This window comes from Amphiura filiformis, chromosome 14, assembly GCF_039555335.1.
Source record: "Amphiura filiformis chromosome 14, Afil_fr2py, whole genome shotgun sequence".
Classification (NCBI taxonomy): domain Eukaryota; kingdom Metazoa; phylum Echinodermata; class Ophiuroidea; order Amphilepidida; family Amphiuridae; genus Amphiura; species Amphiura filiformis.
Window position 1 is genome coordinate 40395315 of NC_092641.1, and position 11838 is coordinate 40407152.

Here is an 11838-nt window from a genome sequence, read left to right on the forward strand (position 1 = left end):
GCATAAATTGAAATTTAACTTCATACAAGTCACAGCATGTGAAAAACACCTTCAATTTTCATGTTTTTAGTAAACAGGCTATTATAAATAAACGTATGAACAAACATGTAGGCCTATAATTTGCACAAATGGAGTAGCCCCCTCCCCAGACTGTTTTTAACCTCTTGGAAAGAGGGGGGGGGTCAAAAAGTTTTGTATGTCTAAAGAGGGGGGTCAAAAAGTTTTAGGTTCTCTGGAGGGGGGTCAAAAAGTTTGCCTCCAAAAATTTCCAAGTGCCCAGCCCCCCCCCCACCAAAGTATTTATGAACGGTCCCTAAGTTTGTCTCAACTTGTCCCAAAAAATTAAATTTAAATAAAAGTTTAATCTTTATTTAAGACACTCCCTGGTTTGATCAAAATATTAAAAATGTTGTTACATGGGGTAGAAAAACAAACTTACTTTCTTGTATTTTCCCGTGTATTTCAATGGGATGATTATTTAGTGGTGTGTGCCCAAAATGGGGTTTTCATGAGTTCAAGACAAATCATGCCATTTTTACAAATTGAGAAGTTCAGTGTCATTTAACCAGAGGTATAGACACAGGATTGGAGGTAGAAGATTTCAAGACAGCGATGCAGGCCCGGGATGTAGGACAGAGACAGAGAGCCATTATGATTCGGGGAAAACTACCCGCGTAGATTCCCGGGGTAGATTCACTTCCGTACTCCTGTACTCGTTGTGATGCATGAATGTGCCCAAGTGCATGAATCTGGAACACCACTGTGAACGTAAGTAGCCATGTTCTATTCCATTTCTCCAATGGGCTGTCATTTTCTTTGGAAGAGGGGGGTCACAAGAATATTTAAGCACTTTGATGGGATGGGTCATAAGTTTTCTTCGTAGGGGCTGTGCAATAATTATGAGCCTCCGGGGGGTACAATTTCAAACGGCTCGCCAAAATCACTTGCCCAAAATTGCTTCCCCCCCCCTCTCGGCCCGCCAAAAAAATTCTTTGCCCCCCCTTGAACATGCTAAATTTTGGGATCCCAAATTGCAAACCTAAAATGGTCTAGATGTATGTTGTGAGGGTAGCAAGCAGGAAAATTTGCATAAAGCGTTTCCGTACTGTTTTCCTAAGCCTTTTGAAGTGTTTTATTAAAAAGGCGCCCCATGAATGCGTGCCAAAATTGCTTGCCCCCCCCTCTCGGCTTGCCAAAATTGCTTGCCCCCCCCCCTTTCGGCTCGCCAAAATTTCTTGCCCCCCAATTTTACCCTCCCCAGGGCTCATAATTATTGCACAGCCCCTAAAAATAGCACACCGTCATGACTGTAAATAAAACCGAAGTTTTTGCCCCCGTTTATGCCCCTCCTATAGTTGTATACTGCGCCAATAAAGTATCCTTACACTTGGAAAAATAATCACAATTTCAAAACTGAACAATATTGGGGTAAATTTGTTTTTTTAATAGATTAGATATGCACTATCTGCACATTAGGCCCTTTGCACTTGATTATTAGTTTCCTGTTTACCGCCCGCATCTAAAATTGAAAATCTCAAAATAATTAATTATTTTATTTTTATTTCTAATTTTCTCCTTAAAAATAACTTTCAACTACTTCTACTTGCCATTTTCTGACTTTAATAATATCAACAATAATGATGAATGAACAAAGAGTACAACTCCACCTTCACTTATTTATCAAATCAAATATTGTTGTGAAATAATTAAATGCCCGCTTTAGTCAAAACGAGTCAATAGTTGCTTGTAATAGTTCAAACTAAATAAAGAAAATAACAGATAATAATTAAAAGTCACCTCGTCCCTTTTTCAAAATCTTTAACAGGAAACTAATAATCAAGTGCAAAGGGCCTTATGACACCACATTGAATCCAATGTGACCTCAAGAAGTAAAGTTACAAGCAACTGGATAGACGAAGGTCCAGTTTTAAAATTGACAAACTGGCCTATACAAGGCGCAAAAACATTCCAACCAGCGCAACAAAGAGACAACACAGTTTCTTCAATGAAACGTTATTTAAAGCGGTTTTTATTTCAGTTTTTACTTCTCTGTACTTTTCATAACTTTCATTTTATTTGTCAGTTCTTTTGTTTCAGTTTTCTTTTGTTCCTTTTGTTTTAAATTAAAGCCAAACGCATAAATTAGCCATTCACCACTCATAAACCCGATGTTTAGTCTGTGGAGTTTTGAACAGGCCAGTTTGTCACTTTAAAAACTGTACCTTCGTCTAATCAAATGCTTGTAACTTTGCTTTTGAAGTCACATTGGATTCAATGTGGTGTCATAATGTGCAGAATTAGATAGTGCATCTATTAAAAAAACAAATTTACCGCAATATTGTTCAGTTTGGAAATTGTGATTATTTTTCCAAGTGTAAGGATACTTTATTGACGCAGTATAGTATTTAACTACAAATTTCGAACGCTTAATTAAGGGTGCAATAATTATGTGTACCACCGGGGTGGTGAATTATAGGGGGGCCAAGATTTTTTGGCAGGCCAAAAGGGGGGGATACATATTTTGGCAGGTCGAAAGGGGGGTCAAGCGATTTTTGGCAGGTCGAAAGAGGGGGCCAAGCAATATTTGGCACAGATATTTTGGGCACCGTTTCAATATTACGCCCTAAAAAGGTGTACGAAAACGTTAGGAACACGTTTATGCAAAATTACCTGCTCGCTGCGCTCACATTATATGATAAGACAATTTAAGGTTTTAAATTCGGGTTCCCCAAAATTTGGCATGTGTTAGGGGGCAAAGAATTTTTGGCACATCAAAAGGGGGGGGGGGGGCAAAGGTTTTTTGGCACGTCAAAAGGGGGGCAACAATTTTTTGGCATGGCCATTTTGAGAATTCACCACCCTGGGGGTACACATAATTATTGCACCACCACTAACACATTTGCTAGTCAGCCAAATTTGCCTAGAACACTACATTTTTACATAGAAATTAAAAAGAACAGGTAGGTCAAGGAAACCTACATAAATATGTTGTCTATAACTTCACTTGACCCAAATATATGATTTTTTTATGGTGATGAGACACTCGCACATGGAATTTTAGAGGGATTTTGATAGCAGTTCCACATAGAAAAGATGACTATCATCATGAGACTAAGATCTAGAAACACCACCAAAATGCTGTTTTGTTAGCTGAATCTTTTTGATGAAAGTCAATCTTTGACAACATGTAACTTTGCTACGGAAAGTGCTATGACAAAAAAGTTTTCAGTTTTGGCTTTCTTTACTCAAGGGCTTTAAAGTTCAAGTTGAGTGTGTTCGAGTAATTTCATGAATTTGCGGCACTAAAGTTATCCAAAGGGTGCGGAGTTTTTTTAGCATGCACATGTTGGCTTTCCTCAATGCAAACTTTTAGACTAGGGTTTACTGATTTTATTTTCATAGCAGCTTGCACTCTGTGTGTAGGCCTACTTACATGTATCTCCTTCAATCCACTCATAAAATGTTGTCCAATGTCATCATCCACTTGACTGAAGTACCAAGTATTGCACTTTATTGAGTTGGAATTGCTCAACCGTGTCCCTCATTTGGAGCCATTCGAAGGATTCTGGCCTAAAAGTTTGAGTTGAAGAAGGCCAATATGAAATAAATAGCCAAACAATTACTCGAATGCATTTTGAATTTGGTACTAATCAGACTATAGGCCTCCCATGCAGTGTTTGATTTACCAGAAAAAGTTACTTGCATTTGTGCAGGTAACATAGAAATCTACGTGCACAAAGTTAAAGTAACTTGCACACAATTTAACCATATAAAATAAGAAGTTTGTGCTGTGAAACTAATCTTTTTTTACAGATGAAAAGTAAAAATTGGTGTTATTTTGAAAGGAATATTTATATTACCGGTACTTTGATTCAGAGGCACATTGTATGTTTCTGATTCCAACTGTAATTTACGACTAAAATTAATTCTACATGCACTTGTGCAGGTACATGTACATTTGAAAAGTTACCTGCACAGATTCAAAGTGGGGTGCATGTGCAGGCGTGCAGGTGGTAAATCGAACACTGCTCCCATGTAAATTTGGGGCTAGGATTCTTCTTACATGTAAGCGGCCCGGTGGGTTCAGTTTGTATTTAAAGGTAGGACGTATGACCGTTCCAGGATTTGAAAATGACCCCTATTTCACGGGGAATCGAGGACATTTGCAGCAATTTTACCCCCTATTTTGCGCGAAATCAAGGAAAATTTGCCCCCAAATACCTCCCCTATTTTTATCATTTTGAGGACGCATTTTCATTTCACCCCCTTATCACGAGGAATCAAGGACATTTTTTCGAATTAAATACCCCTATTTTTACCATTTAAGGACGCTTTTGAATTTGTACCCCTATTTCACGGGGAAATGAGGACAATAACGAAAACTGTAGCGGTAAAACACGGACGAAAGTCCTTGAAATATACCCTATTTTTCATTTCAAGGACAATTTTGCTCCAAAACACCCCTAATTTGGACAATCGCGAACAATTTTGTCCTCGAAAATTCCGCGGACATTTCTTGAAAAGTACCCCTAATTGGAACCATCATGCGTACACATTGTCAGTGAAGACTGAACCCACCGGGGTAAGCGGAGTGCAGCACTACATGGAGAAGCCCAATTTCAGAAACCTGGGGGAAAATTGGACAGGATACTATGCGCATGCAGTTTACTTGTTATTTTCTTATTGTCCTTGACTCTTGCAAAAGGTTGCTCCATTTTAAGACCTTATTTTTTTTTTTTCACAACTAGGTTATATCAGTGATGTCAACTTGAAGTGAACTGTACAGTTACAACTGCTTTCCGAAGATGTTCATTGTGATTTCAAATTATGGTGTATAGCGAACTCAACTGTGAACCATCAAAAATCTGGTATGTACAATGAGTTTTAAGGCAGGCATTTTCGGTCGGGTTTTCGGTACCCAACCGAGATTTTGCTACCGGGGTTTTAGAAAGGAGAGCCAGCATCGGGTTACCGTTCTTTTTTCTTTTCTTTTTTTCTTTTGTTTGGTTTTGGAGTGTCCCTGGACCTAGAGCTAAATTTTTTTTTTTTAAATATGCAAAGTGATAATTTGTGTTCATGTCATACGTAATAAATGGACACAAATTCAATGCATTTTGAAATCAATAAAAATCATTAAAGCCAGGGACACTCCAAAACCGAGAAAAAAAAAAGAAAAAAAAAATTGCAATTTTGGGTATGGTATTAAACCCGGTTACCCGCCCGAAAAATGCATCAGGTACCTGGGTACAAAATTTAGGCTAATGAAAGTTGATTCTTATTTCCCGTCACCCACCCGCACATCACCTTTTCAATTTGACCAAAACTTTCATTATTTTCATTAAAAAAGTCAATTATCTGAAAATTGAGATGGGAATAATCAAAATTGAAACTCTCAAAATGTCGACATCTCCTGCTGATCATAATCAGCAGTTTTTCTTACATAATAAAAATTTAAATGGAAATTTAAGGATTACCTCATCATAATTCTAGTGATTCAAAAATTGCACATTTCTTTTCATTTATTTAATTAAAACAAATTCAAATCTTTTCTCAATCTGTTGCAAAATGTTTATAATGATGATCTAAGCATTAATACCTGTGTTGAGGTGTATTTCATCAACAATATAGGTAATAGCCATATAAATGAAAGTTTTGACAATAATGACATTTTCCAAAATAATAAATAATGAAATAATGACCTCATATTTCAATGAAAAAAATGTTAATTAGTTAAGTAACTTTTTTATTGGTTAATTTAAAGGATTAGGCCGTAAGGTCCAATGCAAATGCATGTATGTACGGGGTACCTCAAAATGGTCCAGACTGATTGAAGGTCCAGAATACTTAGTCATGGATCTCAGTCTAGGTTTTTTACAACTTGCAGCTACCTACTTGCAGCTGATTTGTACTTGTACTCTCTGTATAATTATATGCATAAAATGTGTGAATTTCAACATAATGCTATGCATAAATCAAAATCAAATGAGAGCATTCAAATTTCATGGAATTATTATTTTTACCACTGCAATATCTCATGTTGTTACAGAGCCCCAGAATGTTCATGGAAAGAAAAAAAAATCTCAGGAGATTCAGGGCCCTGACTTAGTAGCTTCAGGCCCCAACTTAGTAACACGGGGCCCTGACTTAGTAATTTTGGGGCCCGGAGATAGAAACATAGGGCCCTGATTATATAGTAACTTAGGGGCCCAACCTAGTAACTTGGGACCCCGAGATAATAAATTAGTAACTCAGGGCCCCAACTTAGTAATTTGGGGCACCGACTTAGTAGGCCTAACTCAAGGACCAAACTTAGTAACTTGGGGCCCCAACTTAGTAACTTGGGGCCCTAGTTACTAAGTCGGGGCTTGAGCTACTAAGTCGGGAGCCCCAAGTTACTATCTCGGGCCCAAGGAGGAGGGCGGGTTAGTGTAGTGGTCTTCTCACTTGCTTCTCACCACTGTGGCCAAGGTTCAATTCCCTGCGGTGCCACACATGAGTTTGGTTGCCGATCCATCCTCGTCCTCACGGGTTTTTCTCCGGTGCTCAAGTTTTCCTCCTGCATCTAAAATCGGACCTCTTCCTATTTCCCTGTCCTGTCCAGTGGCGTAACCAGGGGGCAAGGGGGCAACATGCCCCGGGCGCTACCATTAGGGGGGCCCAAATCGGCCTCACTTAAAAAATATGCCGATGGCATCCCTGGGCGTAGCCTGGCTTCGTCCAAATGTTATAAATAATGTTATTAAGACGGGGCCTGAACTGCTAAGTCGGGGGGCCCAAGCTACTAAATCGGGCCTCAAGATATTTTTCCTTTCCATGCCACTTTGTTCAATTTAATCTTGATAAGAAAAATGTATTAAATTTATATACTTTTAATTATTGTTCTTTTGGTTTATTTTACAGATGAAATTTGAACTTGTACTGTAACTGGAAGGAACCACCTGCAGCAACAAGCTAAAGCAAGATATAGATCGAGATAGTGATAGTGATGATGATGTGTAAAAAAATCAAATTTAAATTTGAGGGAAAAAACAATTGACAGAAAAAGACAACTTGTCAACAACATGGCAGATAGGGCCTGCATGTAGGCCTACCCATCAATTGGGCTTGGAGCACTAGTAGACATCACCTACTGTTCATTTCATATTACCCCGATGGGGATTCTTCGAAAAAATTTGTACAGGGATGTGCCACTGCCATACAGGCTTTTGGATACTGACTTTCTCTATACCTACTTTTTGTTTTGCAACCGAATTTGTCACAAAAATCACCCAAATATGCCCTGATTGGGCACATTTATCTCCATTGAAAACCACCAGCTGATACCAAACTCGCTGAAAATTTACCCCAAACCGTGGCACATCCCCGTACATCTTCAACCAGGAAGAACCCCCATTGGATTTTACAACAGTGGAACTCAAATAATTATGATAATGTTGACCACATTAAAGTCAATAAATACTCCATGCCTTTACCCTGATAAATTATGTATAGTTGGGGCCCCAGATTGACAAAAGGCCTCTAAAACACATTGGGGTCTACACAGAGAGCTATACAAGGTTTGAGAAGTGTTTTTAGTCAATTTTGGGGTGCTGATTCAGAATCTTTTATGTGTACTTTCACAAAAGCGGTGAACAGTACTCAAATTTGGTGAATTCCCGATTTTAAGGTATAAATTCAGTACAAACAGAATTATTAGCTCTAAATCGTAAGTGCTTTTACATATAAATGACAAGAAGTAATGCTGTTAGTGTTAGGGTAAGCTGTTAATTTAGAGGGCTTTGTACTTTTTAACAGTTCCCACAGGCCCGTACGCAGGATTTTTTTTGGGGGTGCTGATTTCGAAAAAGTTGACTTTTTTTCGGGGGGCAATTTTGTGAAATTTGCACCTTTTTTGACCAAAACGTAAAAAACCTGATTTCCCTGCGTACGGGCCTGAGTTCCCATATATGCAAATTGTCAAGGTCAAAAGAGCTAAAATTTTCACTTCCATGGATGATGATCCAAAAATGAAGTATTTTTTTCAAATAGTTTGAGGTAAATGTTAGTGCTATATCATTAGTGCTATATATATATCACTTTTAAACTTCTCAAATTTATTGTCAAACAAACCAAATTTCCTTCATACACTCAGTGAGCATCAATCAGAGCAATACAAGGTGTGCATAAGTATTGTATAATTGCAATTGCATGGTCGTGTAGTACGTGTAGTGCTTTCGTGCACATTCATTTTTCTTGCCGGTTTTGATGCATTTATATTTGCTTGTATTTTCCAGCCTTTTTAGTGACAATTTTGTTATAAAAATAACAAAAATCATGGGATTGTTTTCTTGTGTATGAAATAGTTTAATAAATACGTATCATGTGTTGCTTGAGAAATTGTACAAAATAATGCACTTGTACTAAGCTAATGCACTATCCCCTGCGGGGCTCGTGCATTATACGCATCAAGATCTTAGGAAGTGTGCATTGTTTTGTACAATTTCACTCCTAACAAGTATTAGTATGTGCCTATTACAGACTCGGTTTAGTATAGCTCTAGCAGAGATGGAAGTTTAGTATAGCTCTAGCAGAGATGGAAGTGTTGTTGGTTGTTCATGTATGATGTAGGCCTACCTGTGGACTGGACAGTGTTATTGGTAATGGTAAATCAGTCCAGTGTTGAGCAATTTCCTAAAAATGTGTTCAGAATTGTAGATTGTGAAAATGAAATGAAAATGCATATTAATTTGAAATTAAGAACACACTTTTCAATATAAATATAGGGTTTTAACTAAATAAAATAGGATGGGGGTAAAAGTATGCCCTATAGTGGGTTTAAACCAATGCTTATCACCTTTGTATAGTGGTCAAAATTATTAGAATGGTTTCAATTGTTTTAAAAATCCTCATTTCTTCTTCTAGCCCTGGGAATTAAAGGAGGATGGTATAATCAACCCCCTCATCTCCAGCTCCACTTTTCTCCATCAAAATGGTGATTTTGGTATCAGTGGAAAGTCCATATTTTTTTCTCATTGACCCTGTGAAATATTAGGGCTTAAAGATTATATATTTTGTTTGGAATTTTCATTTCCCAAAATTGTTATGAATATGTTATTCTACTACCTCTGCTGAATTTTAAGAATGTGAAATGTAAATGTGCAATTCTTTGAATGTTTCCATTTCCAGCTATACCTACCACAATATGTGCTTGCTGCTTTGTTATGATTCTTGTAATATTCACTGTTGAATGTTGATATTCCTTAAATCAATAAAAAATTGACAGACAAACAACCTAACTTTTAATGTTAAGTATGCATATTCAAAATAGTACAGGCACTGTCAGTAAAATTTGATAATTTTAGATAACAATGTTATTAATATTATAAAAATGTAACACATGCCTTAGGTTTTACAACTTTGTGTATTTTTGTTTGAATCATACATGTATACTGACCACATGTTGGAATACTTTGTGTGTGTTTAGAATAATAAAAGTGACAATAAATAAGAATACAATTTAACATGTATCTGTGTGTTTGTTTTCATTTTGACTGGTGTAAGGGCTGATCAATATTAGACAAGTTAATGGTTGAGCTTTTTTAATGGCAAGGGGTGAAACAAGATCGAAACCCCAAATTTATTTGGAAAACAATTTTGAGCAAAATATGTCAATGCTTTTGAGCTAAAAACAATTGAATTAATAAATTGCCTCAAAATATTCTCTTTGTGATGCTTTTTATCTTTCACATTCACCCCTTGCACAAAGAATTTTTTGTGTGGAGGCATTGGTGTTAAACTGCAATTTTGCCAAAAACAGTGAAGTTTTGTTTTGATGACGGGAGGTGCAAGTTGTTTTGAAAATGTCCAAATCCGTGAATGCAATGCCTGCCGAATTCCAATAAAACTGTCAATTTTTGAATAACGACTCATCCTCCACAGTGATATACCAACTTGGATATGGGGTGGACCCTGAGTGATCTCATGTTCCAAATACCTGGACAAAATTGATAAATGCACTGATGCCACAGATGTACATCTTCTCGATAGGCCCATTTCATACTAAATTTCTATTCAATTCATTAAACCCCCAGGCGCCTGAACTTGTCAGGAATATGGACACATCATGCAGTGGCGACGCCAAGGGACGTGACATTCCCCCGTGTCTTCCGTACTACACAGTTAAATGATAAAATTTGAACTTTTTAAACCCAACTCGTAATTTTGTAAGAAATTTGGACCCATCGATATACCAAAAGTTTTGGCCAAATTTAACACAAATTGTCTTAGTTTTTACAACTTTTGCCCAAGCATTTTGAGAAATTTCAAACATTTTGGCTACAGTGATGCAAAGTTGTGCTATTTTCCAAAAGAAATTGAGACAATTTTGAAAAAAAAAAGGCCCATCCATATACCGAAATTGGCCATTTTTCAACCCGAGGGCCTACTTTAGGGGGCTATCATTTTCTTCGGAAGGGGGGGGGGGCAAATTTACAAAAAGGCGGTAACAAAAAAAGATCCCCCTCCCCACCACAGATACACTTTACACCCTAAACAGGCTAAAATTATAAATCAGTCTTTTCGAATAAAATAAACACACTCTATCTGTGGACTCCCTACATTTTGGTCATCAGAAATTTTATGATATATTATGACGAGTAGTAATTTGAAATACCTATTAAAATGCGCATATGCCTATTTACTGCATGTCAAAGCACGTAGCCATCTGACTTAAACTTTCACAAAAATGCGACATAATTTTGATTAATACATCCAATTCGAAAATGTACCAACAAATTGCATTTCTCCATGCGGATATACCTACACCAAACATATTGCAGTTCCCCATGCGGAAATGCACCAAAAATATTGCAGTTCCCCATGCGGAAATACACCAAAAATATTGCAGTTCCCCATACGGAAATACACAATAAATATTGCAGTTCCCCATGCGGAAGTGCGTGACGGAATGTGCAGTTTTGCATGCGGAACTGCAAGCGGATGTGTGCAGGCATGCGGTACTGCACATATAACGGTCGGTTGTAATACCTGATTTGAGACCTAGATGGGTTTTTTGAGACATGAACGTGTTTTTGAGACCAAGACGTGTTTTTGAGACCCTTTTGGCCCTCACGGCGCGGCCGCTGGGGTCAAAAGGGTCAACGCCAAGGAATACTATGGGCGGCCGTGTGTGACAAAAGGTGTCAAAACACGTTATGGTCTCAAAAACACGTTCATGTCTCAAAAACACGTTATGGTCTCAAAAACACGTTATGGTCTCAAAACACGTTCATGTCTCAAAAACACGTTATGGTCTCAAAAACACGTTATGGTCTCAAAAACACGTTCATGTCTCAAAAACACGTTCATGTCTCAAAAACACGTTCATGTCTCAAAAACACGTCTAGGTCTCAAATCAGGTATTGCAGGTATTATGTCTCTGAGGTATATGTCTTTGAGACCTTTCTCTGTTTTTGAGACCTTTCTCTTTTTTTGAGACCTTTCTCTGTTTTTGAGACCTTTGAGACCTTTCCCTGTTTTTGAGACCTTTCTCTGTTTTTGAGACCTTTCTCTGTGAGACCTTTCTCTGTGTTTGAGACCTTTTTCTGTGTTTGAGACCTTTCTCTGTATTTGAGACCTTTCTCTGTGTTTGAGACCTTTCTCTGTTTTTGAGACCTTTTCTGTTTTTGACACCTTTCTCTGTATTTGAGACCTTTCTCTGTGTTTGAGACCTTTCTCTGTTTTTGAGACCTTTCTCTGTTTTTGAGACCTTTCTCTGTTTTTGAGACCTTTCTCTGTATTTGAGACCTTTCTCTGTGTTTGAGACCTTTCTCTGTGTTTGAGACCTTTCTCTGTTTTTGA

At 37.6% G+C, this 11838-nt stretch overlaps 1 long non-coding RNA gene across 1 annotated transcript; it reads left to right on the forward strand.

Annotated features, from left to right (window-relative positions):
* The first annotated feature begins 500 nt into the window (after nucleotides 1-500).
* Nucleotides 501-7849, forward strand: LOC140170084 (uncharacterized). Its single transcript, XR_011861483.1, has 3 exons — nucleotides 501-768; nucleotides 4749-4868; nucleotides 6901-7849. It is a non-coding gene; the product is annotated as an uncharacterized lncRNA (long non-coding RNA).
* The last annotated feature ends 3989 nt before the right edge of the window (nucleotides 7850-11838 follow it).